The following is a 23,620-nucleotide window of genomic DNA, read 5'->3' as shown; positions in this document are numbered from 1 at the left end:
TTGAATTTGAATATTATTCTATCTAAAGAACATCGTTTGTTCATATACAAATGTTTTATTTAAAACTTCTCTTTAAAAATTCGGAGTTTGGTCAAAGCCATTTTAACGCTTGCTAAATATATACGTGTGCGTCTGTTGGAGAGTTTTGAAAGAAAGCTCGCAACTGCTCAATAAATAGCACGTTTAGCCGGTTCGATAAGCTTGGCCACATATCACTTCCACTCCATCGTATAGGACGATATATAATGCTTCACGTTAAGTGCAGTCTTTTCACCGAGTAGCGAGCTTTCTTTCTTTTACTTTCATCCCTCGGTCGTCCCTGTACATTCAGAACCGTCGACCACCATAAATTCCTGGCTGAATCGTCGCGCTTTTAATCAGAACACTCTCTGACGATATTTACCGATTGGTTATCATACCTCATTTTACGTATACTTTTATCATCATTTTTTAATCAAATCTGAAGCGATTTATAATTACAGAACATCTCTTCTTATTTATAAGCACAGAATGCTCGCTCTTTTAACGTTACGAGCGATAATCGCGAAAGCTTCAGTTCAATTTACGCTCGATCTGTTAAAATCCTCCAGTTCCTTCATTAAAGATACCAAGCGCGTCCCAGCTGAGGACTATCGACGCGTCGAATAAAAATTTTGCGGTGTGGCGCATGATTCAGAATCGTGTCGGGATAATAGCTGGTTTCAGGAAGGAAGAACGTGAGTTTGTTGATCCAAAAGCGGAGAGCTTAACGGAAAGGTCGAGGGTCTGTAGTATAAGCGCGATCGTCGGGCCGCATAATGAGCGGATAAGCCGTCTAATGTAGTCGTGGTAGAACACCGGCAGGCTGAAGATAGCTAGGTCTTGGTTGTCCTCCGTTCTCCTTGCTCCTCCGCTACTGACGCTTACTTCCTTCCTCCGTTGTCTCCCAGTTCCCTTTCGAGCGGCGTTACATCAAGATGAAATCAGGCACGTTTGACGAAAGTTCTCGAGGGGCCTGGGCTACAAACGGATTAAGCTCGTATCTAGTGATCTGTGGCGCGAAATAATATTATTCTTGTACGTTTTACATTTCATCGCCACCGTGGATGTCGCGTGTTCATTGCTTGGATACGTGGAATAGGATAGGCGGGTTCTTTGTGTCCGATCGATTAGCGAAAAAATCTAGGCGGTCTCTTTTTATGTTTCCCCAAGGAACGCAGGGGACATGGGTAGTAAGTTCGTGCTGTCTTTCCTGCATCGAATCATCCCCAACGGTTCGACCCTTATCGTGATTAAATATGTAGCATTAGTCGATGCTCCGACTGATTCTGGTTTGTCAGCGATGATTACTGCGCGGCAATATCCGTATCTAGTTTTTGTAAATTTTCAAAACTCAAACATATGTTTGTCAATATACATGGTGCCAATAATCGGATAAGTTTACACGTTCGTTATTAACCAGTGAATATTCAGATGTTCATTAGCTGGCGTATTAACGAATAACTGAATAGGTCGCGGCATACGCAAACAGAACACGGGGAAATAAAGCTGATTAGCAGAATCGCGTCCCTGGTAACTTCTGTGCAACATAATATTCCGTCGTTTTGATGCGAAAACGAATCGGGGGTTGATCCGAGCCGGTCTCCGATTAGCGGGATATATTGTGAGCGGTGATCACGTTAACGCTGAATTACGTCGATCCCAGAAAAGCTGCTTTCAACGAGTCTAGCCTGTGTGCCTCGTCGAGTACGAGGGACGGATGTTCACCTGAACAAACTCGTTCCTCGTTAGCGAGAGAGCTCATTAAGACTTTCATGTTCCTGTGGTCACGTTTTTTGCCTAGCGTAGCAGCATGGATTGAAAAGGGAGTAAAAAAAAAAGGGCGAGAGAGGGAGAGAGAGAAGAAACGCACGAAACTTTCGTTCTATAGAGTGCTTTTTAGCATCCATCATCAATGCGAGAGATGTGTTCGGCTTTTTATTTTTTCATTCTTCCGCCTTTCATTTGTTACGGTTGAAATGTAAATTTAGCGGGTACGCGTACCCGCTGGTGCGCCAAGAGTTAAACGGTTTACGAACGATATAAATCTTCGCTTAACGTATCATTTTTGGCATTAAAAAAATACAATAGCTATAAAATATTATACGATTGAAGTAATGGCCGTAGGCCATTTTGCGACATCCCGTTTTTTTTTCCACCCTTTTCTTTATGATAGCATAGGTCGAAATTGGCCAATTCGAGGCGTTGTGTTTGTTCTGCACGGCGGTGCGTCGGTGGCGACAATAAAAAACGGATAACATTTTTCGAGCGCAACCGTGGACACGAGCGGGGACGAGAAATATCGGATGTTGCGCTGTTGTGCTGACACAGGGAATGTATTGTATGACACTGCGCTAATTGCACCACGGTGTTGTACGAGAGACAGCTTTTTATGCCGCGACTGGTAATGACAACCGCCCCGCGCAGCTGACCCTCTATTATTTCTCACCGGCGTCCTCCTATCGAACAAAATCCTCTTCCCAGTAGAACGCGTGTATTTATCTCGCCGCGAATTTTGAATTTCGCGTATCAAAGCGCGCATCCGACCAATTTTCCTCAGAAATGCCCTCCACGCAGTGTCCTGACGCCATCCCCTTGCACCCTCGGTAATAATTCCTTCAAACTCTTGACTGAATAATGAATCCCGAGATGGAAACCGCTTTTCGACGTGCACCAAGGTACACTGTCCTTTGTACCCGACAATTGTTCCGCGGGGTTTGCTTTCACGCAAATTTGCGACAGCTCGAGGGTCCTTCGAGGAGAAAAGTACAATATTATTAAGCACGCGGTTTGGTTAATTCAGGGATCGTTCTGGGGACTAATGGAGACAATGCGTCGAATCCGGAGCTCGAACAATTAAGTCTTCTGGCTATACGTCATTTCGTTAAATCAGTGAACCACGTGACACATTTAGCTCGTGAAAAAGGGGTGAGAAACTTTTTAAGAATCGTCGATAAACGTTACTCTAAATTTGGAACAGCACTTCCGATCGATTTCGAAGAGAGTTGGGATTTACGCGGAATATTAGACGAAGGGCCACTTTTCCGGGATCTAATAAGAGCCAGCTTAGCCGTGAAATTTTATTGTACTACGAAAAAGCTTCCAGTGCCGATGGAGGGTGGTTTCGTCCTGCCATACGTTACGGGTACGCATGAATGCTCCTGGGGTAGCCGTGTGGGTGGTGCGTAATATAGGACAGCGGTGGTCTACACAACACCAACCGTGGTACATAGGTTGTAGAGAACGAATGACGAGGGGTGGACGGATGAGTGAAATAATGGTTTTTTGGGGCTGCGTTGGACGCTGAAATATGTTACTCGGTGGTGACCGCGCATTACCGGGAATGAGATTTTGTATTAAAGGTTAATGCGAAATTGTTATTTAAATTCCCGTTCCGTGGCTTCTTTTCAATGTTAATTTTGCATTAACCTCGCCGCGTGCCCGCCCTTTCCCCTCGCGTACATGTAAACATTTTTATGGAACAGCTCGCGCGGAAGGAATTTTTGATGGATTTCTTTACTGTTTCGATAAACAGATCTCTGCTCGACTCGCGACTCGTATCGGCCGGTCTCAAAGGGAATATGATTCGACGGAACGTAAAAATACAATTTCTTGTCTAGGATGGGATCAAGTGCATAGATTCTTTCAACGTTAACCGATTGGGACACGCTGGTCTCGTTCGCGTTTCTCGTATATCCGCTTCCATTCCGCCCGCTGGATATATTCGGCTCGACTCTTGGACAAGCAACTTCACTTTCGCAACGAATGCACGCCAGCTCCAATCGATTTCAGATTATTTTCTTATCTCTCAGTCGTACGAAAAAATAGTAAACAATTTTCCAAGAGCTATTATTCCTTTACATACAAAAATACTATTTAATTCACAAACATATCCTGATACAATAAATCGGAATTGACTTGAAATTTAATCGTCCATAAAAAATAATCGAACAAAAAAACCAACAATTGTAGTATACCGTAAATTACGTAGAGCCATATCACGAAATTAACCGAAAGCGACGTCTCGACCTCGCCTGGCTCTTCCATTGTCACGAGCAAGAATGTACAGGAATCCCTAGAATTATCGTGTTATCACATCAGTGTGAACAGTAGCGATTGCTCCAACGACTTGGTCGGTAATCGGATTCGATATTTCGCGTTTCACACCTGTACAGCCCTCCTGGCGTTCGTGATCGCGCGGACGTGACAAACCCTTTCGACCAGTCGGCCCGTGAGACCTTTCAGAGGTGATCGAATGGTCGTACGCCGCGTCATCACAGTTTTATTCGGATCGAAGTAGCTGGGTATGTACTCCGTCGTTTCCGAGGCGACCACCAGCTTCTTGTGCTCGAGGTTCCTCGTTAACGAGATCAAACGCTTCGCGTACAGGTCGACGATAACCTCCTCGAGTATCAGTACCTGTTAATTCGTCCCCCCAAATTGAAAAAGGGTTCCGTTCCAACCAACCGTCGAGCGTTGGAGTCGCGCACTCGAGGACACGAGTGGAATCTGAAGTGGGATACCTGAGGTTTCTTCACAAGCTTCTTGAATAAATCAGGCAGAGCGGTGGAAACGGTCTTCAGGAATATTCTCTTGTTGAACAGTTTGCCGTCTTTAATTTCTCGATGCACCGTGTCCTCTGTCAAGACGTGAGACGCGTACGGATTCGGGTAGCGCTCGAAGAACGTTTTGCATACAGTCAGCCAGCAATACGGAAGGATCGTTACCTCCGTGCTTTCCTTCATTTACTGAAACTTCAAATTTCTTTTAACGCGACAGGTTCGTGACGCGAATTATCTAGCGGTCGTTGCTTATGATATTTCTCAAACAGAATTATGGAAACGCGATTGCCTCGACGACCAATTCCCAGGCTGGGTTCACCCTTTCGACGGGATTTTATTTTCCGATTTCATGGTAGAAATTTTCACTTCGTGCCCTTATTTTTTTCCATTTTGGAAAACCACTCTCGCGACGAAGCGAAGAGGTTTCGCTCGAATCTATAGAGTTACCGACGCTTACTCGTTCATTCATCCCGCCACACTGAAACCTCTACCATAGCTATTCTTTCACCCTCTCTTAGTCTTGCAATTCATTAGTGAATCGTCAGGTGCTTCACGGACAATGGACAGGATCCCCTCATTAACGTAACGTCAACGATAATAATGCTTCCACGATTTTAAATGCCTCCATCGTTCTGTTTGCCACGGACAATGATCCTGATTTCGCGCGCGGGATTAAGAACGAACGCGCGGTATATTTTACTCATTAACGTATGACAGTAGACTAAGGTTACCAGGAACAATTTATACGCGTCTCTCGCATTATCCAACTTCTCCTCTCTATCTACATTAATACAATTCGTAATTCGTTCAATTAAAATTATATCCAACTAATATTTACCTCGAAATTTTAGTACCAATACGGCATCATTTACTCTTCGCAAAAAACCTAACCCGACACGAACCGGTACGGTCGATGTTTCTCGTTTGTTCGAAAACAGTGGTACCTCCGCCAACTTCCCCTCTATTGGACGTCAACCGACTCGATCTTCGGTTGTCGAAGTGGACAAGGTGCGAAATTGCGAGCCTCGAACGAAGATTGTTGTCCTCGGATGGGAGTATCTTCGAGGCAGACTTAGCGCAACCAGATAGGAGCGGCGATTGCATCGTTGCAGAGATCCGTGAGAGGGCGAACCGTAACAATTAGTGGCGACACGTCGAAGAAGAGAGGCTGGTCCGGTCTCCGGTTTCGCCTCCTCGTCGAAGCCGTCTAAGCCGCGTTCATTACTGTACCGACAATCAGCCTGTTCCACGGTCAAGAGGAGCAGAGAGGGACAGGGTTTGAGGGGGGCGACAGGAGCCACACGGACAGAGTTAGGGGTGGTTTAAGCGAGTGTAGCCACGGCGGTCAGGCTTGTAATCTGACGGTGGTGGGTCGTTCGGTTGGTCGGGGTAAAACGGTCCATTAAGACCGGGTAGCAGTTAGTGGTCGTGCTATAGGAAGCAGGCTGGCTTACTAATGCTAGCCCTGTGCCATCTCCGTAAGGGCTGTTACCGGGGTCAGCCCCAGAGCCGACTCGAACTTCGCGGAACTTGGATTTCGTTCGACCCCCGGTTCCGTTTTCCTTCGTTTTCTGCAAACAGAACGGATGCACCCTTCCAATTTATCCGGTGACCGATTGTAACCTATCCAGCGTGTCCGTGAGATATATATATATGTTTGCCTTCTGTAGGCTGGAATAATCGGAGGGTCCCAAGTGTTGTCTCTAACTAGCGCAAAGTGGTACGTCGCTAGTGTGTCGATGATGGGGTCAGCTTTATTTGTTCACGACCGAGATGAGTCATTATTTTCGGATCACTCTAAGGACGCGCCACGGCTCGTCGCAGTTCAGGAATTTTATTCCTTCCAGCAGTTGGGGTTACGTTAAGCCGCGCAAGTATCGGGGGTAATTTAATTACGAGGTATTTAGACAGCCAGGCTGAAATATCATCGGGGAAGCGGACTCTCCGACAGCGAATTAACGCCACGGTGTATTTCACGCATTTGTTCTTAACACGTGTATCTCCTGTTGTTGTACGGGAAAGTTTTACCGCGGTGGTAACTGGTATGCGAGCCGGACATCAAGTTGACGATGTTGTCTCTGTGTACGTACTCGAACAAATTGCCGTACACGCGCGTACGTGGTGTTGTACACGCGGTGCTCGTAGAGCATCGCGAGCACGGGTGTATCCGGGGTAGGCGCGGGAGGACGGGCTAAGCAGAAGTTACTGATGCGAAGGGAAGAACCCCCTTAAACGCGCGCCGACCTCCGGCTTGGGGTGGCTTTGCCTCCGCGAACCAAAGTTTGATTACTGTTTTCACTGCCGGGCCACGATAGAAGTGCAATACGTACCGTCCTAACAAACCTCGATACATCCTCGCGTCGTTACTCCGACGTTAGGATTCGCGAGGTTCTTGCTAAACTTGCTCGGGGGGCTTGGTTTGTCCGTGAAGTAATTCGTGGCATGTACGCCTTCGTTTTACCGCCCTTCCTGTTTTCGTACGTTGTCGTACCGTTCGCGTACCTCTCGGAGAATCCCTCACGTTGGGAATATATTCGTTTTACGATTTCGACGGTAATTTTTTACTGGTCCCTTGTAGACTTTCGACGATAATAGTTTTACGCGAGTTTGTAAGACTGACGGCAGGTATACTCGCATCTTAAAATGGTCCCGTGCAACCGTTTCCACGGGTTCCTTCAGCCGGAGGGGGTCTACTCTGATAGCGTCGACATCGTTACGCGAACGACGACTTTTTCATAGCGACGTTAAAAGGACGTAACGCTGCCCTTCGTTTCTCCGAGGAAGACATCCCGCGATGGCTATCGAGTCAGGTCGTCGCAGAAGTTCAATAACGTTGCAACGCTAACCTCAGAACGAAGGAGTAGTCCTCTCTGACGCTCGTCAGGCGTTCTTATTGCTCGTTATGGTTTCAGACGGGCGATAATGTCGATCTGGCGTGACGGTGAGTAATTAGAACTCGCCTCGTCGTTTCGATCTGTTTCGAGTTCCAATCGTATAGATTCGTTAATGTCCGCCAAGAGTCACGATCGCCGAATCTGTCCTCGAAACTTATTTCCTTTCGATCGTCTTCGAGCGCATAGTTTCGTTTCGTCTCCGTAACCGACGACGCGATTAATTCGCCACGTTGGTGTCCGTTGAGCGAACTTCCTGCGAGGCAAGTTCCGCGCGGGGGATGAGGATGGAAAAGGATATTTCCCGAAGAGGGTAGTAGCATCAGGTTAGAGGGAAACTTTGATTTGACTTGCACGCGACCGCTTTCGCACGAGACTGCGGTTCGTCGGTTGCCCTAGCTGGCGGCTGTTTCGTCATCGAACAGGTAGGGCGGTTGCTCCATGGAATTAGAATACTTGTCTGTGGCGGAAATCAGGCTGAACTTCTCTCTGGAAGCACGTTAATTACTCGGCAAGATTGTCGCGAACTTTGCTCCTCTTCCTGTTCAGTCTCGCCTGTAAGCAGGATGACTGTTTCGAGATCAACGCACAGGTGTACGAAAACTAACGGCACGAGGTTATTATTCTCGTGGCGAAGTCGTGGAAAGCACCGGCACGCGGCAGTTCATTCTATTTTTTGGAGGACGGTCCCGTGGTCGTCGCAACCCGCGACGCCCTCCCGGCAGAAGTTCGCGCGATTGTGCAAGCAGAGGCGAGGCGAGTACGTCCGCCAAGGGTGGAATAATACGCGGCCGTTCCAGAATCCAGAGTTTCGCACGCAGGGAACAATGGACAAGATTAATGGGAAATGGCGTGAGCGCGGAGCCAGTTCCGTGGATCCCAACACAAGCGTAACGAGAGGTCGGGTTTGTATAATCTGTCTTGCGGCGTTGCCGGTAAGCATCGCGACGGTGGATTATTGGAACATTTATGGAGAGAATTTCATATTAACGGCGAGCCAGTGGAATCAGTTTGGAAAATCCTCGCACCGTTGCCACGGGCATATTTCATTCGCGTCGCAGGAATTTTTGGGTCCGAGTGCTGTCCGATATCGCAGCCAGGGGAATGATTTATAAGGCTTGTGATTTAATCTGCGCTTTGTAAGCGTTCGCGAATTACAGGAGGGATTTAATTAAATCCGCTCGTACCGATTTTTCCTTTCATTTGATGGAATAGGGCTTGAAAATCATTCTCAAGTCCCAATTGTATTGTCCCATGTCGTGGCATGTCCTTCACGGCTGGAATGGGCTATTGAAAAAAGTAGTTTTGATTGCCTATTTACTTTACCTCGGTCGCGAGGAACCCGGAAATAGATCGCGCGAGATTGAGGTTCGTTTTATCCGCATGGTCGAAAGCCATTCGTCGATATCGATGGCGGCGGTGGTCCACCCTAAATGCAATCCAGCCCGCAAATCGAGAATTTTAATGGATGGCTATAATTTCTCGTTCGATCGTCGGTCGTTTTCGTCGTTGTCCATTCGTGTGTTTGCCGATAAAAATTTCCTCAACGGATTGACTCGATCCCTTCGAGAAAAATTGATAAACGAAATACGAATCGAGGAAGGAAGAGGAAGTTGGTTTACTTTCGAGACGTATTTGGAGAACGACATCGCGTGCAGGGTTGCTGGTTTCTGCACTTACGAGGAACCAGAGAATAGGATATTGAAAAATCCCCGGCTCGCGTTGACGTGCTCCCCTTGAACCCCTTGCTACGTCGCTTTTACTCCTCTACGTTTCTCGTCCGCTACTTGCCCGGTATAAATGCGCGCGAGGGTGCCACGAATGGTGGCAGGTGTGCCGCGTGAATTTATCTCGACGAAGGTGCTCGACTTATGAGCGGCGTTTGTGATTCGAATCGATCGGAAAAGTTCACCCTTTGTCACGAATCGATAATCTTCGAGGGAGAGGTAGAATGTTTTCGAAGAAGCTTGCTACGAGCGACTCGTGTTCATGGCTTTAAATAAAATATTCTCACGCAAATTTCTATACCGTTTCGTATGTTTTGCAATTGTTCGCACAAGGCGCGCCATACTTGCGCTCATAACGCGATACATTCTTGGCTCAAGGATCATTCTCGATATTGGCACGATCATAGAGGGTTGGCAAGGTAAAGGTGAGACGTTGGAAACATTTGAAATCAGTGCGTTCCCCGGGGACACCTCGTAAATCGTGCGCACCCCGTTGTTGGCGCCTTTCCACGTGCCACCCCCTGGCCCTTCGCTTGCCTCTCTGCATCTTGCAGCCTTCTACCCGTGGCCGCGTGTCGTCGCCCCTCTTCGTCCTTCTCACTCGCGAAATCCGTGGAAATCCGAGAAAAATCGTGTTATCGCCAACCCGTGAAACAGAAGCCTTAACAAAAAGGACAGAGGGAGAGAGAGAGAGAGAGAGAGAGACTTTGGAACGCTTCGGGGCCAGGCGGGAGCATTTCCGCGCAGCTCTAGAAGGCAGTATCGCGAGTTTTATCTTTCTCCCTCCATCCTTCCCTTCGCTATTCCATCAGGCAGCAGGTTTTTACAGCGTAGCCTGTGAAATACGGCGATCATTTCTCGCGGAATTATCGACGACGATAAAAAGCGGACAGTGGCGGTGGTAATATTTTCCTGAATCATTTTTCTACGCTGCCGATTTCTCTTCTGTAAAATCGGAGGAGATGTATCGCGAAACCGGTCGTGATCGAAGGTGTACAATTTTTTTTTCTTTAAATTTGTCGTCCTATGGCAAGAATGATATCCTTAAGGAAAATATTGCAGTTTTTTAATTCATCCCACCAATACTCTATTCTCGTTGATTTCCAAACGAAAAAGGTTTCAGTAGAACCGAGAATTGTTTGGATTCTGATGTCTCGTTGGCTGTCGTCCGTGCCATGATAGAAAAGAGCTTTTCTCCATCAGAAGAAAGCCTCCCTATATTATTTTTTGTACTTTGCCTTCTTCATCACCTTGAGGTGCAGTGGACTTTTAGGAAGTGATCGCAGTATTTTAAAAAGATGTTATTATGTCGAACAAAAACGGATAGGAAAAAGAGTCGAAGAATATTCTCAACAATAGAAGAGAATAAAAATGAGTATTTTTCGCGTGTGTGCGCGCAGTACTCTTTCACAAATATTGATCGTGAAAAAATAGTTGGTGTCTCCGTTACGAAGACAGCTTCGACAGAGGGATGAAATCGAATCTCTCATCAAGGATCGTGCAAAGTGGGTCACTCGTGCATGGTTGATGCAACAGAATAGGTATTGGTCATTGTTCGATACAAATTCAACCATTTCCCCACGTTGTGAAAAAAAAAGAAAAAAAAACAGAAAGGAAATGAAAGGATAGAAAAAGGGAGGATACAAGCCAGTAGTATGTAGAATTATTGAAAGAGGGTTCGATATCTTCGAACAGTGAATTACGTATCACAGTTGGGTTGATCAAACTACCCTCAATGGAAGATTAATACGCTTCATCCTCGATACTGGTACCAATTAAAAGTTCAGATTTCTTTTTTTTCCGTGAAAATGTGTTCAACCATTGTGTTCTCCATCCCCCGTTACTCGAGCTTGATCGTGTCAATGGCAGAGGGTCTCTCGATTACGAACTTCAATAGGATTGGATAGCGGTTCGCCGGGAGCATGGGACACGGCGGTTTATAATTCATGTATATTGCATGCATAAACGGCGTTGCGTTGTCACCAGAGTTTAAAACGAATGAGAAATGCCAGGCGATGTCGATCCCGTTAATCGACCGAAAGCACTTCGTTCCGACTGGGATCATTTCCGGTAGATGCGCTCCGCAAATTGAGTTCGCCCACGGTCCGGCGAATTAATGTCTAATAGTCTGTTCCGAGGATGGAATTAATTACTTCAACTTCAAGCCGTTGATATTAAATGCGGTAATTAACGTTCTGAAATAACGTTCTGAACAACGGCGACCGGTTAGTTACGTTAGTTGTTTCACCTGTCCCGCGTTAAAACGGCTGGGCACCTCGATCATTAATTCGTGTTACGCGAGATTTATGATACCTGGACCACTGTCCCGCCCGCGTTCTTCGGTATTCAGGCAAATTAAACGATTGAATAATTTATGGGAGTCGAAGAAAAATGATCGGGACGATATTGATTACGAAGTAGGAAGGAGTTGAATTCCGTCATTGTAATTAGCAGATGGATAATCGCTGTTGCATTGTGATTGAAACGATTACGATTGCGGCTGAATCTGTGGAGGATGTATGAACGATAACGTGTTTGGTATTCGAGTCGTGCAATAAACATTTCCAATACCGTTGAGCGAGACCAATGAATTTCAGATAACGCGGAACGAAGTTGTTAAGAGAAAAGGGGGGTGGTATTTCGTGGGGAGTTAAAAGTTGCGTTCACTGGGAAACTTGTTACGGATTGGAAAGAAGAAGGAGAAGAGAAAAAAAAGGAGAAACTTGGAATATTATTGATTCGCTGGGGCACTCGAAGACTCTTATTGTACTTGCGGTGGAATAGAAGTATACTTGAGGACACTTGTAGCGCATTGATCCCAGTCTGAGATTTTGCGGTGAAGTATACTTTCAGCGAAATGGTCCATGTGGATTTTATCGTTCAAGTTTTATCGAACACACTTTCGGGTAACGTGCGCCCTTCTACTGTTTGTTCAATCGAAGTCGTGTAAACTTCCAAACAGATTGTATCTCTTCCAATCTACCTAAACTCCTCAGACATATTAAGAGTCACTCGTTTCTTTTTACCGCGAACGTGCCTCACCCTTGTAATAAAAATTTTATTCGTCTGTCAGGGGTGAAAGTAACTTGAAGTTAATTTCTCAGTGTTGATTAACGGTATAGAGAGTTATAAATACCACGTTCAGCTATAAACGTCCAACGGATCGAAGCATCCGAACGGTTTGCGAGCTCTTTGGTATCGTTCACAGGTAGGACTCGTCGAATCTCTCGAGCTGAGTGGATCTACCGGGCGTTTTCCGAATTGTTATGGGATAGGTGTCGAAAATGGGCCGATTTGGACCGTCTCTGGCTCCAAAGTGGCTATATCTTCGTGTCAGGAGCCGGAGTCAGGGATGTCGGGTGACATTGACCGCGGGTGCAACCCCCGTGGAGGGTCGACGAGGTTTTCGCTGGCGCGTGGAAACGGCGCTTGCGCTCGGGACGTTCTCGTGCAGCCGGGTTCGCGAAGAAAGGGGCGACGGGGTAAAACACAGTACGACCCCGGACGGCCAAGGGATAACGACACGTCCACCAAAAACATCGAGTTTCCGTCTTCCTCGCCTCGAGCAAGTTCCCGCGGATAGTCGATCGCGTTCTCGTTGACCAGATCGAGAGACTCGCCACGGTGCGGGTACCTCGAAGGTAACTGGCCGGCGTCTGGTCCCGTTTCACGCGCGTAAAAGGGTCGTTTCCCCCGCGGGAACGTCTGGTCGTGTCGTGGTACTCGTTAGATACGCCTAAGCTCTTCCGGTCCATCGTCGTTACCTCTTCTCTTTTTTTTCTCCACCTTCGTTCCTTTTTCTGTGGTGGGTGAGAGCAAGTGTGTGGACTGCGTGCGTACGTGTCCCTGCCGCGTCTCTCGTGGAGTCGCATGGCTTTGTTATGAAATATCCCATGTAAGTATAACGACGGTAGACGGCGTTTTGTTTTACTTTCAGCGGGGTAAAATCGTAACGAGGGCTCGTGTTTACCGGGTCCTGCGATTTCGCCGGCACCTCGTGGCCCCGGCATTTCGAGCACATCTCCGTTCGGTTTTTCCACGTTTGGAGACGGTTACGTTTCACCTCGAGTGATTCTCGGAAATTTGTTCACCGTTACGTGTATTTGTTAATTGATCAGGAATCGAGAGAAGAATCAGAGAATAATGGATAATAAGGGGGGGAAAAAGGGAATGCTTTAACCCTGCATATAAAGATAGAAATTATAAATACGATAGCTTCTGCCCGATAATCCTCATCTCCCTCCCTCTCTCGGGCGAAGTGCACGCGCATATTAATGTTGCATTTTCGAGATACGATTTAATTCATAACCGGGATAATCGAAACGGCCGCGAGAGCAGGGGATACAAAAAACGAATACGTGACTTTCAATGGACCTAATCTTATCGGTTTAATTCGGTCTAGTAGGCGGACTTGAATAAGACGCGGACCTCCTGCTCGTTTTATCTCCGCTTTCACGAGGCTTTCATGACTCTCTGCATATCGGGGCGGCTGAATAGACGCGCGGTCTCATATTCGACAATTCGTATGCACAGCCGACCGTCGATCGTTCGAATGGCCGCTGACTTGGAAGACAATGGTAGAGCTTCACCAGCGATTTCGATACTCGATACATCCACGCAGCAACAGAAAATCGAGGGCTCGCTGTCGTTTTTTTTTTTTTTTTTGTTTCAATCATACCGATGGGACTCGTACGCGAAACTGGCAAAATTTTTATTGCATTCGTTGAATTTTAAATCGACGCTTGGTCCCAGCGCGCGTGTACGATAGACGATGGGGGTACGACTAATATTTGTAACGGTTAATTGTTCACGATTAATTGATCGAAATGGAGCTTCTAATTACCGATAGGCGGTGGCTGGGTTCAGGCCGCGTGCCACGGGTGCTCCCCGTTTGGAATTTCAATGCTGGCCGTGTCGCTAAATAGCCAAATAAAATATTTACGGGCGATCGATCGCGTTTGAAAATTTCGTACGGAGGAACTCGCGTTGTAAAATCGCGAAGGGGTGGGCCCACCCCGCGGTATCGCCTCGTTTAATCATCGACGCCGACGGGTGCGTTATTAACCGGGATTCTAGGTTGATAGATTATTCACGTGCCGCCTGTAATAACTTGAAATTAATTTATTCGATGACTGACTAGAGACCGGCCGTTTGAGAGAGGCCGGGTGTTGATTAAATTACCAGCTGGTGGAAATTAGAACGTCGCTATTGACGTATCACGAATCCGCGGATCGTACTCCTTTACAACGTCTGCGCTCGCTCCAATTTCGATCCTGTCCCTATTCTACTGGAAACGGGTAGCGCTCCTTCAATCTTCCCGTTGGCGTTGATATTACCGCAAACAAAATTCGGCCGTTCCCACACGGTGTAGACAGTGGCGTGTTCCGCGCAATTAGTTTAACACTTAACGCGGCAAAGCGAATCACGTGCCACGTTAATTTGGATTTGCTGATGTTATCGCGGTGTATCAGCTAAGTAAGCGCGTTTCCGTCCCGGTTGCATTCTGCGCGTTTCGCGGATATTTCGAATCCCGTTCGGGTAAAGTTGAATGAATTATTTTCTGCGTTGCGCTCGTACGTCGACGATAAATTCAATGAGATATAATTGCGATACGATTACCATTTATGGAAATTTAATGAATCAATGGTGGATATTTGTGCGCTTATATAGGGAACTGTTCCTCTCCTACGGCTCGTAGATTTAAGAGAACAGCGATAAGATTTAAGAAGAGTAATTCACGGTGAGATCGATCAGTTAATTACACTTAGACGGGAGTCGATCCAGATTTAAATTAGCAATCCGTTAGCAGAAAGCGCGCATCTTTATTTAAACAGGGCTTTAACCGATTCCCGATTCGTTTACATCCGTGTTTAAAGCTGGAAGAGGAGAATCGCGCGATACCTTTTTAGAACCAGCCAGGTCTGATATTAATTTCGCGACAAGCCCTTTCCTTTCGTTTCTTTCTTCTCGAATGCCCGGCATCCCTTCTTCTTTTCGCCCCATTTGCTCGCTGCGGCCATTTGTTTGTTTCCCGTTCATCCGTCGAAATTGTCCGAGTAAATCGAATCGGTAGGCTTCAGCATCGTCGGAAATTTTCGCACAGCGAATCGTGCAATTTGGAGAGATTTTTGTATAGCCCAAAATTGTTCGCGTCAAAATGAGCATCGCGGATTACGTTTAGTTTTACGGAATTGTGCTCAGAGCGATCTCGAGTTCGTAGCCACGGACTTTTGTGAACCACGCGCCATTTTAACGGCTACTTTCGTAAATTGCTACCTTTTCGCCCGGTTGTCCGGCTTTTCAGTTTCTTTAAACTGAATATACTGTGCGGGGGTGTACGCGCAGGGGTGAAAGCACCCGTTTACGTATTCGCTTTGCCAGAACGACGGAGGCTATCGAAAGCGAAACGCTTCCGTGGGACGGCAACACATGTCGAGACTCAAAGCAACGTTATTCACCAGCCAAAGATGAGGGCGATACAACTCGCACGTGGCGATCACGCGGTGCGTTCCTTTGGAAACGAACGTTCAGTCGTACACCGGTGTACAGAAGCTTCGGTCTTTCGATTTCACGTGTCACGTGCTTTCTGATACCGCTCGAAGATAAATGATAGCTTTCTGGTGATTCTTGGAGTCTCGTTGACGAAAGCTCGCATTTCAAACGTTGTTAGATCCTTGTTACCCCTCACGACATTTCCAGCAAACAAATGGCAGAGGCAAATCGTTCGATTAAGTCGTTTGTAGAGATTCGATGATTTCGTATTCACAGTTTTTCTGGGCGTAGATCAAACGCATATTAAAATACAAATGGAAGCGTTACATATTCAACAACGAGATTAGATTATCCAATATTCAGGATCTCATTCGACGGGAACTCCTTTGTCAGATTCGTTCGGTAGAAAATCGATGCGGTTTGTTACAAATACATGGTAATCTGTGGGACGCGACCGCGGTTCTCTTAATTCGGATTGCTCGATCGCGTTCGAGTAAAAAGGATTACCCGATTTTTTCCTCTTCATCTTCTCTCTCTCTTTCTCTATTTCTCTCTCTATCTCTCTATCTCTCTCGTTTTTTCGAGGGCGCGTCATTAAAATCCTGCAAGAAATAAAAAGAAGCATCTCGTAAAAGCCGCAGGCGTTCGTTTTACTAAGCGCGTGTGCGAATCAGGCCATCCAGACAGCGCGGAGAAATTGAGAGGGATGGGGAGGGGGTGAGAGATAGAAGAAACGGTGGCGGCTGAATTTTATGACGGGTTTTCCATTAATCATCTCATCATTTTGTACCCCCCCTCGCTCGGCTGGGTCTTATTCAAAGTACGCCCGATTCGAAACGCGGCATCGATTCGTTCTCTCGTTGAATGCAACAGACCCACGGCGCACCGACCCCGCCATTGTGTTGAATTAAACGTTCACCCCTGCGCGCGATGAAAGCTCCATATATCTGCCACGCTCTCGCCGGCTCGGGTTACACTCGCGGAGAGAGTAGCCGGATTGTACGCGGCGGGTTTCCACGTAAGTTCTAATTATTACTACCGTTCCGCGGTCGATGGCGAACGGACCGCGCCGGATGGAAAGAGATCGGGAAATTTGCCACGTTTAGCGGAGACCCGCGCCGGGGTTCGACGTAATTTCTGAAAGCTGACACTCTCCCGTATTTTCCCGGCCTCTCGACGTTTTCAATGTCCCGTTTATTACCGAGCTAATGGCGGATCAATATTGGTTCATTTGAGAATTCAATAACGCAGGGGGCCAAAGTAGTTTAACTCGACGACTGATGCGACTCACCCTGTGTCGTTTCGCGCAATTTTTGATCGAACAATTCGCCTGGTGACTAGTTTGATCGACAGATATTTAACGAGAAACTTGTTCTCCGTTCAGATCGTTTTCCTTTCGACTCTGTTTGCAACGATACGAATTTTCACGAGGATCGGCAAGTCTGCTCGTAACAGTAGCCAAGTAGTGAAGTTTTGAAAATTTCTCGGTGCTTGTCATGCATGAATGGCGTCTGAGGCTTCTCGAGGAAGTTCGCGTTCCGTTAGCTGGGTTGTAATCAGCTTCGTAAGAAGTTTTAGGGGATGCGCCGATGTCGATAAGAGTTTGCCGATAAGCTCGCCACGGTGTATCGGAAAGGAGGCGACGCGGAGGGTAAATACTTTAATTTACCGGGCGAACCCCAGCCATTTATTACGCTGACACGTCATTTGATAAAGATCGCGGGATGGAAAGTTTCGTTTTGCAAATTAGCACAGTTAATGGAACTAAAGCAGCCCAGGCTGAAAACAGGCAACGGCGAACGGACTAGTTTCGTGCTAGTTCGGGAGACAATACACGACAAATCCCCTTTACGGCCACCCCTCGCCCCGTACGCGCCCCTGCTCACCGTCTTTAGCTAAAACAATGCGCGATTCTTCCCTGAAATCACCTACCCGAGATACGGTATAAACAATGGTACCGCTATTGCAGGGGCGTGCTCGTAGAAAATCAATGAGGTTCGGGTATTCTTTTTACGCGGCCGGATCATTGTCCCGCGAGAAACTGGGGAAGGCGCAGCGGTGTTTTAAAGCCTGCGAAACTTGCTTCGAACTATCGCGTGCAATCCATTCTTCGGATAGGAATCTCGACGTTCGGTTAACGCGGTTGAAATACCGGGACTGTCGTTACTTTCCTCGGATTACCACTCATTCGTTTACAGAGAAACCTCGACTTCGATCAACGGCGGCTGTCGAGTTTACCTCGATTAATTTCGAGTTAGTTCCAAGGTTCAAATTGAAATAAAAAACAGCGATTGGAATTGTATTCCGACTAACTAGTGGGAAATAGTAATTGTCACGTAGAGTTAATGGAGCCAGGGACAGCACATTTGTCGTCCGATAGCATTGGAATTCGAGGGCGCGCGCGTAACTCTGCATGTCAGGACGATTAAAATACCAGCGAGGGCTATCGCGCGCAGATCCCAGACCGCCTGGGCTCGACTCGTTTAATTACCAAATGCAGTCGTCGTCGTCGTCGTCGTCGTCGTCGTCGTCGTTGTCTGCGATCCGAATACGGACGGCTTTGTGCTCCGCGTGTATCCGTTTTTAGGGGCGGATTTGCTCGGGAGCACACGGATTAATCGAGCGCAGGGGTAGCGGCGAGGGTGCAGAGCCGTTATCAGTGCGTCCTGCAGATAATGCGTGTCGGGATGCGGCCGCAGATAGATATAGAGATAGACGGACAGGGGCTGGAATGGCAGACGAAGAGGGAATCGCGCGTGTCTGTCCATTCGACCCTATCGTGCGAAATAGCCGAGCGTGTTTGCTCCTCGTAAACTACCCCGACACGCGTGCCTTCAAACCACCCTTATTCCCCACCTACCGGCTACCACGATCCCTCGTTGCATACCTATGATGTCGCGCGAGACGTCGCGACGGGTTCTATTACTGATCGTACCCTATCTAGATCCAATGCGTTACGTGATCTGAACGTGGCAATTAATACCTTATCGTTTCCACAACATGATCATACGACGAAGGTCCATAGAAAACGTCCCGAGAGTGTGCTGGTATTTTTTATGAGATTTTGTGTTGCGTGCAACGCGTCAACGTTATAGAGCGATTCAGTGATTCTGGGGGTTAGATCGTCGCAGACAGAATTCCGATCGAGTCCACTCTCATACGGACAACCATCAGCGAGGGGGTTGTTTGTTCCACGGTTTTTAGACATTCTAGGATAAACGGTATTCGGCATTGTCACGCTTCGATCATTTGTTTGCAGTGTATACTGTGCGGGATTGCGTTCTGGACTGCATAGATTTCGAACTTTCCCCGTGGGCAGCGTGCGCGTGATCGGTTTTCGGAAAGCATCGCGTTACGCTCTCGCGATGCACCGGGGGGATGCTTCTCTTAGGGCGACCCTCGGTCGGAGCCGTGTCACGCCGGTGGCTTTTTGGTTTTAACTTGTAATTTGCCACCGGTGGCGTCAAAGGGACCCGGCCAGTTTGCGCAGTTCCGCGACAAGTTAATCTGGCATTAATATGCGTGCTCCCGCGTGTTTAGTTGGCCAAAGTGTACACACACACACCCCGCCCCGCGGATTGACAAATTGACCTCATCCTATCAGTTCTGCTAGCGAGTGTTTGACTTCCAGTTCAGAGTTCAAACGAGCAGACCGCTCTGTTTCTTCGTCATTAATGAATCGCTACGCAAACGCATTCTATGCTAATCGAATCTGGCGTGCGTTTTGTTGCGGAGTAAAAACAGGATTACCTCGATATACGTTAATTAATCTATTTGCATATCCACTTTGCGATTTGATCGTTGATTTAACAGGAATCTAAACATTTGATTCGGCGATGAGCGTTCACTGGTGCACGGTCTCGTTTCAAGATATGCGTCAAATCGACCGCAAACGATTACCAACGCGTTTAAGCAGCGTATTTCGTTTGAAATTCGACGCGGATATGCGGAATCTCGGCGCAACGCAGATAGCTTTGCATTCCCAGCGGATGTCTGCTGGGAATGGTAACTTCACGCTGTTTTGACACGGTATAATAATTTCTCTGGAGACCAGGCTCCACCTAATCTGTACACGCATCCAGACACGCGCAGCGCAGGCGACGAAAAGTGCACACTCATCGATTTCACGCCTGTCACGGATCGCTCGTACGAGTATTGATATTCTAGATCCATATTTCATAGCGTCGCGGAAATTATCCGGCCGCTGCTGGGACCATCAGGTCAGGGGGATGATTTCGAAATTTTACGACGTTCGGATCCTTCAACGAACCTGCATCCTTCGCTCGATTCGTTCGTGGAAATCCCCCGTGTTTTCCAAGCATTCGATCCTATCAGCCTCACCGTCGCTTGCATTCCCTTTGTGGATTCGTCGGAGTGTGGCGCGGCATAATTGATTGCATCCACTGAATATTGTTACAATTAATCCTCTGACTCGGTACGTAATATCTCTCACGGAGCATGCGTTTGTGCATAATGCTACGCATCACCTACCGTGCCCTATTTATCCACATTTGATAACACACACCGGATCGGGGCTAACGAGGCTCGACATTTTAAAACCACCCTCTAATATCCAACGGTACGTCGGATCGGAGTTCTCAAAAATTCGTCTCGTTTCTCTCGAGCAATTTTGATATTTCCAGCTTTCCAGCTCGCCCGTGAAATGATGTTGTACAAATCGCAAAAAGGGGCAAATTAGTTCCTATTTGGCCGCGGTAAATCTCCGCGGAACTGTGTTTCGCGTCTGCCCTTAAGACCCGCCTTTCGGTTTCCATCCACCGGGTGGAAGTCTATTTACGAGTCGAAAATCCTACCGATAAAAGAGACAACTGTCCCAGAGAGACGGGAGAGAAACGGAGCTCGAAGGTGGTTCCAGTAGACGCTGTGTTATCTTGATTGGGATATGGTAATGTGGGTGGGTAGTTAAGGGGCAATTTCTATGGATGCTCGAATGCGTAGAGAGGCGTTCGGCGTGCGTCGAAGTAAGCGATAGAGGTGGAGAGGAAAAAGGTGTACGTCCGTAAAACTGTGGGGGATGAAGCAAGAAAGAGCCAGTCGGGGTAGTGGATCGAAGAGGGAAGAAACACGAACTAGGCGGGCAGCTGGGCATGCTAATATGGGATTTTCCTGTACGTTCGGTCCATCTGCTTGGGAAACGTTTATTCGCCGCTTTATTTCCGTTATGTGGGCGAATGCGGACGAACTCGACGATGGGCTCCACCGGTACGAAGTTATACGTGCATTAAAAGGAAAGAAGGAAAAAAATGTGGGTGGGGAAAGAATGGAACGAGAGAAAGGGTGGAAGAAAGTCGAACGCACCGCGAACAATTTCTGACGAGAGTTTTCACGAGGGAAAACGACGTGAGAACTCGCCTGAACTCACGGGTGAGCTATCGAGACGGACATCGAATGAGGTTTCACGACTTCTCGGAGCATCGTACGCGGTATTTTTATAGAACTTGTTACCCGCAGTAGTTTCTGGTTCCCGGGGCGGTTTCCTCGTTGTTACCGTCTCTGGCTCGCGTTTGCTACCTATGTTTCGTTCCACGGTAATAGATTTAATTATTCGTCTAATGTTCTTCACGGTGCTGTTCCCTTTCGAAGTAATAGATTTAGTTATCCATCGCAACCGAGGGATTTACTTGGAAAGCCCTGGATTTACATAACCGAATCGAACTGTACAAATGGAGCAATTGAATTACCCCGCAGCCAATACAATTACCAAACAGTTATTTGATCGGCACACGGAGCACTGGCGTTCTGCCCGGTTCGCCAGCGAGCTTCGATGTTACGAGCGTTGCAGCATCTTCAATTACGCGTGCCGGCTTTCGTTCCGCGGATAGTCGTAGGAAAGCCTGGCAAGCCGAGTGATAACGAGTGGTTTGCCCGTTGAAAGGGACGACGGAACGTCTGCCCGTTCCCATTAATACTCCAGTTTTTCGAGAAAAGGCGGCAGAGAATGATTAGGGCGGTGGTAGGCGATAGCTTCCTCGTCTCGTCTCGTATATGGGCCAGTGGAATACCGCCCTGTTGCTTTTAGTTGATGAACCGTCCCTATTTCCAACAGTTGGCTTCCACCTGAGCCGTTGCATTCCACTTCGCGTTCCAACGAAAGCTCGCGCGATTTCTGTTTGTGCAGGGTGCCTTTGCCCGTAAGCGATGACGGAGCGAGGTCTGCATGCTGCGCATCATTTTCTGAATTAGAACGCGAGCTATTCCCTTGAATGATTTTAATTCATAACTCCTCGTACTTCTCCATTCGATTGACACTCGTAACCGTAGTACTCTCCGCACTCCTCCCGTAGTATCTAACATTTTAATCCACCGGTTGATAAAGTAGCAGCAACCAGCACGACCATCGAGAAAAGAGCAAAACCCCCTAGCAGCTGCGTGCAATCTCGGGACGCGCGGGGTCAGCGGTGGCCCAGTAAGAGTTACCCGGGTTAAACGTGGAAAATAAATTAAGCCCCAGGTTACCGTGCCGTAAATCGTACGCTTAAAATAAACAAATAGGTCCTCGTGCCGCTTAAGCGAGTCGTTAAGATGTTCAGCTGCGCCCAAGCATTATTCAAGCCACGGTCCGCGCTCGCCGTCTCTGTTTTCTCCGTTTCTAGGTAAGTTCCACGACGCGGGAAACAGGGCGTGGATACACGGTTCCGCGTCAAGGCGAGCAACTTGCCGCCGTTATCGTAAGTAACGCGCGGTCCATTATCAACGGACGGGCGGCGGGCGGTGCTTTAAACGAAGCGCATCGGAAAGCATCGTGCAAGAACTGACGCTCGCGTTCCGAAAGTTTTCCCAGGTCGCTTGCCTAGCCAGATATTGTGTATACCTGCGAGCAGGCGTTCCATTTAACGAGGTTCGAGGGGGTGAGAGAGTTCGCTCTCAAACGCGTCACGCTCACGCGCGTCCGCTGTGTAATCGTAAAATGTACGAGGAACCGGTTTGAATTCAGAGCTCGAGTTGCGTCCCCGTCGACTACGTTTTAATTAGTGACTGCGGCCGCCAGGTGAAACATCGGGCATCTTAAGTTAACGAAACCTTAGGCAAACTTGCGCGCAGTTAAGAAACGTTCAACGGGACCCTTGATAACCACCCCCTCCGCGAATGCACCCCTTCCTCCGTGCTCTCTGTCAACGCGTAGACCTTCAAACGACGTCGAGTTCCACCGGTCCCGTCGTTTGACCGGAACTTTTCGAATTTCGTAGGTTCTCGCGAGCTTTGGCAAACGTGTTAATTGGGTCTCGTGTCAAGGGTATAAGGAAGGGGCCTTTGATGTTAGATTGGCGCTGTTTGATTTCCCCGGTGCTTCTTATGGCTTTGCAAGGCGTTTAACGTCGTTACGACGACTGGCGTTCGACACTTTCTGTTTTACCTGACTCCCTCTTTCTGACTATGGTTCGTGTATGCGATCGTTACTGTCTCGCGTTTCCTCCGATTTCTTCTCACAGTTGATCGAATCCCAGCTACAGTCAGGCATCGTCTCGCATCATTCATTTATGCGTGACGTCGATCCGGATGTAATGAAGTTTCGCGAGTTTGCTCTCGTTGTCTGGTGATACACACGGAGCCATCAGTGGCACGTGTACCGAGCGATTGTTTCGTGTATCGGCGATGTAACAAGCGTAACTCGATCGAATGCCCCACGGTACTCGACAAAGCGATTCTAATTGTTTTTGGCTGATTGGCGAGCCGGTTATTGCGTAAAAGGTGCCGCTTCGACGGTTCGCCGTTTGAATAATTAGGCAACGCGTCCGATAGCTGCATTCAATCTAAACACTAACGAATAGAGGTATAATTTCAATTACATCGAATTACTCGTACGCATTAATCTCGTTGGTAACTTGATCTAGTCTAAATATATGATTAAAACGCACGAATTTCTATTTGAACTTGGATTGATCGTCCCACTTTTCCGGAGGCCTCCGCG

The 23,620-nt window shown here is 47.7% G+C and overlaps 1 protein-coding gene across 6 annotated transcripts in view; it reads left to right on the top strand.

Annotated features, from left to right (window-relative positions):
- LOC143423471 (dystrophin, isoforms A/C/F/G/H) overlaps positions 1 to 23,620 on the top strand; it is a 361,743-nt gene that overhangs the window by 25,512 nt on the left and 312,611 nt on the right. The window lies entirely within an intron of this gene.

Source organism: Xylocopa sonorina, chromosome 5 (assembly GCF_050948175.1).
Source record: "Xylocopa sonorina isolate GNS202 chromosome 5, iyXylSono1_principal, whole genome shotgun sequence".
In the NCBI taxonomy this organism is placed as follows: domain Eukaryota; kingdom Metazoa; phylum Arthropoda; class Insecta; order Hymenoptera; family Apidae; genus Xylocopa; species Xylocopa sonorina.
This window is presented reverse-complemented; position numbering and strand designations above follow the sequence as displayed.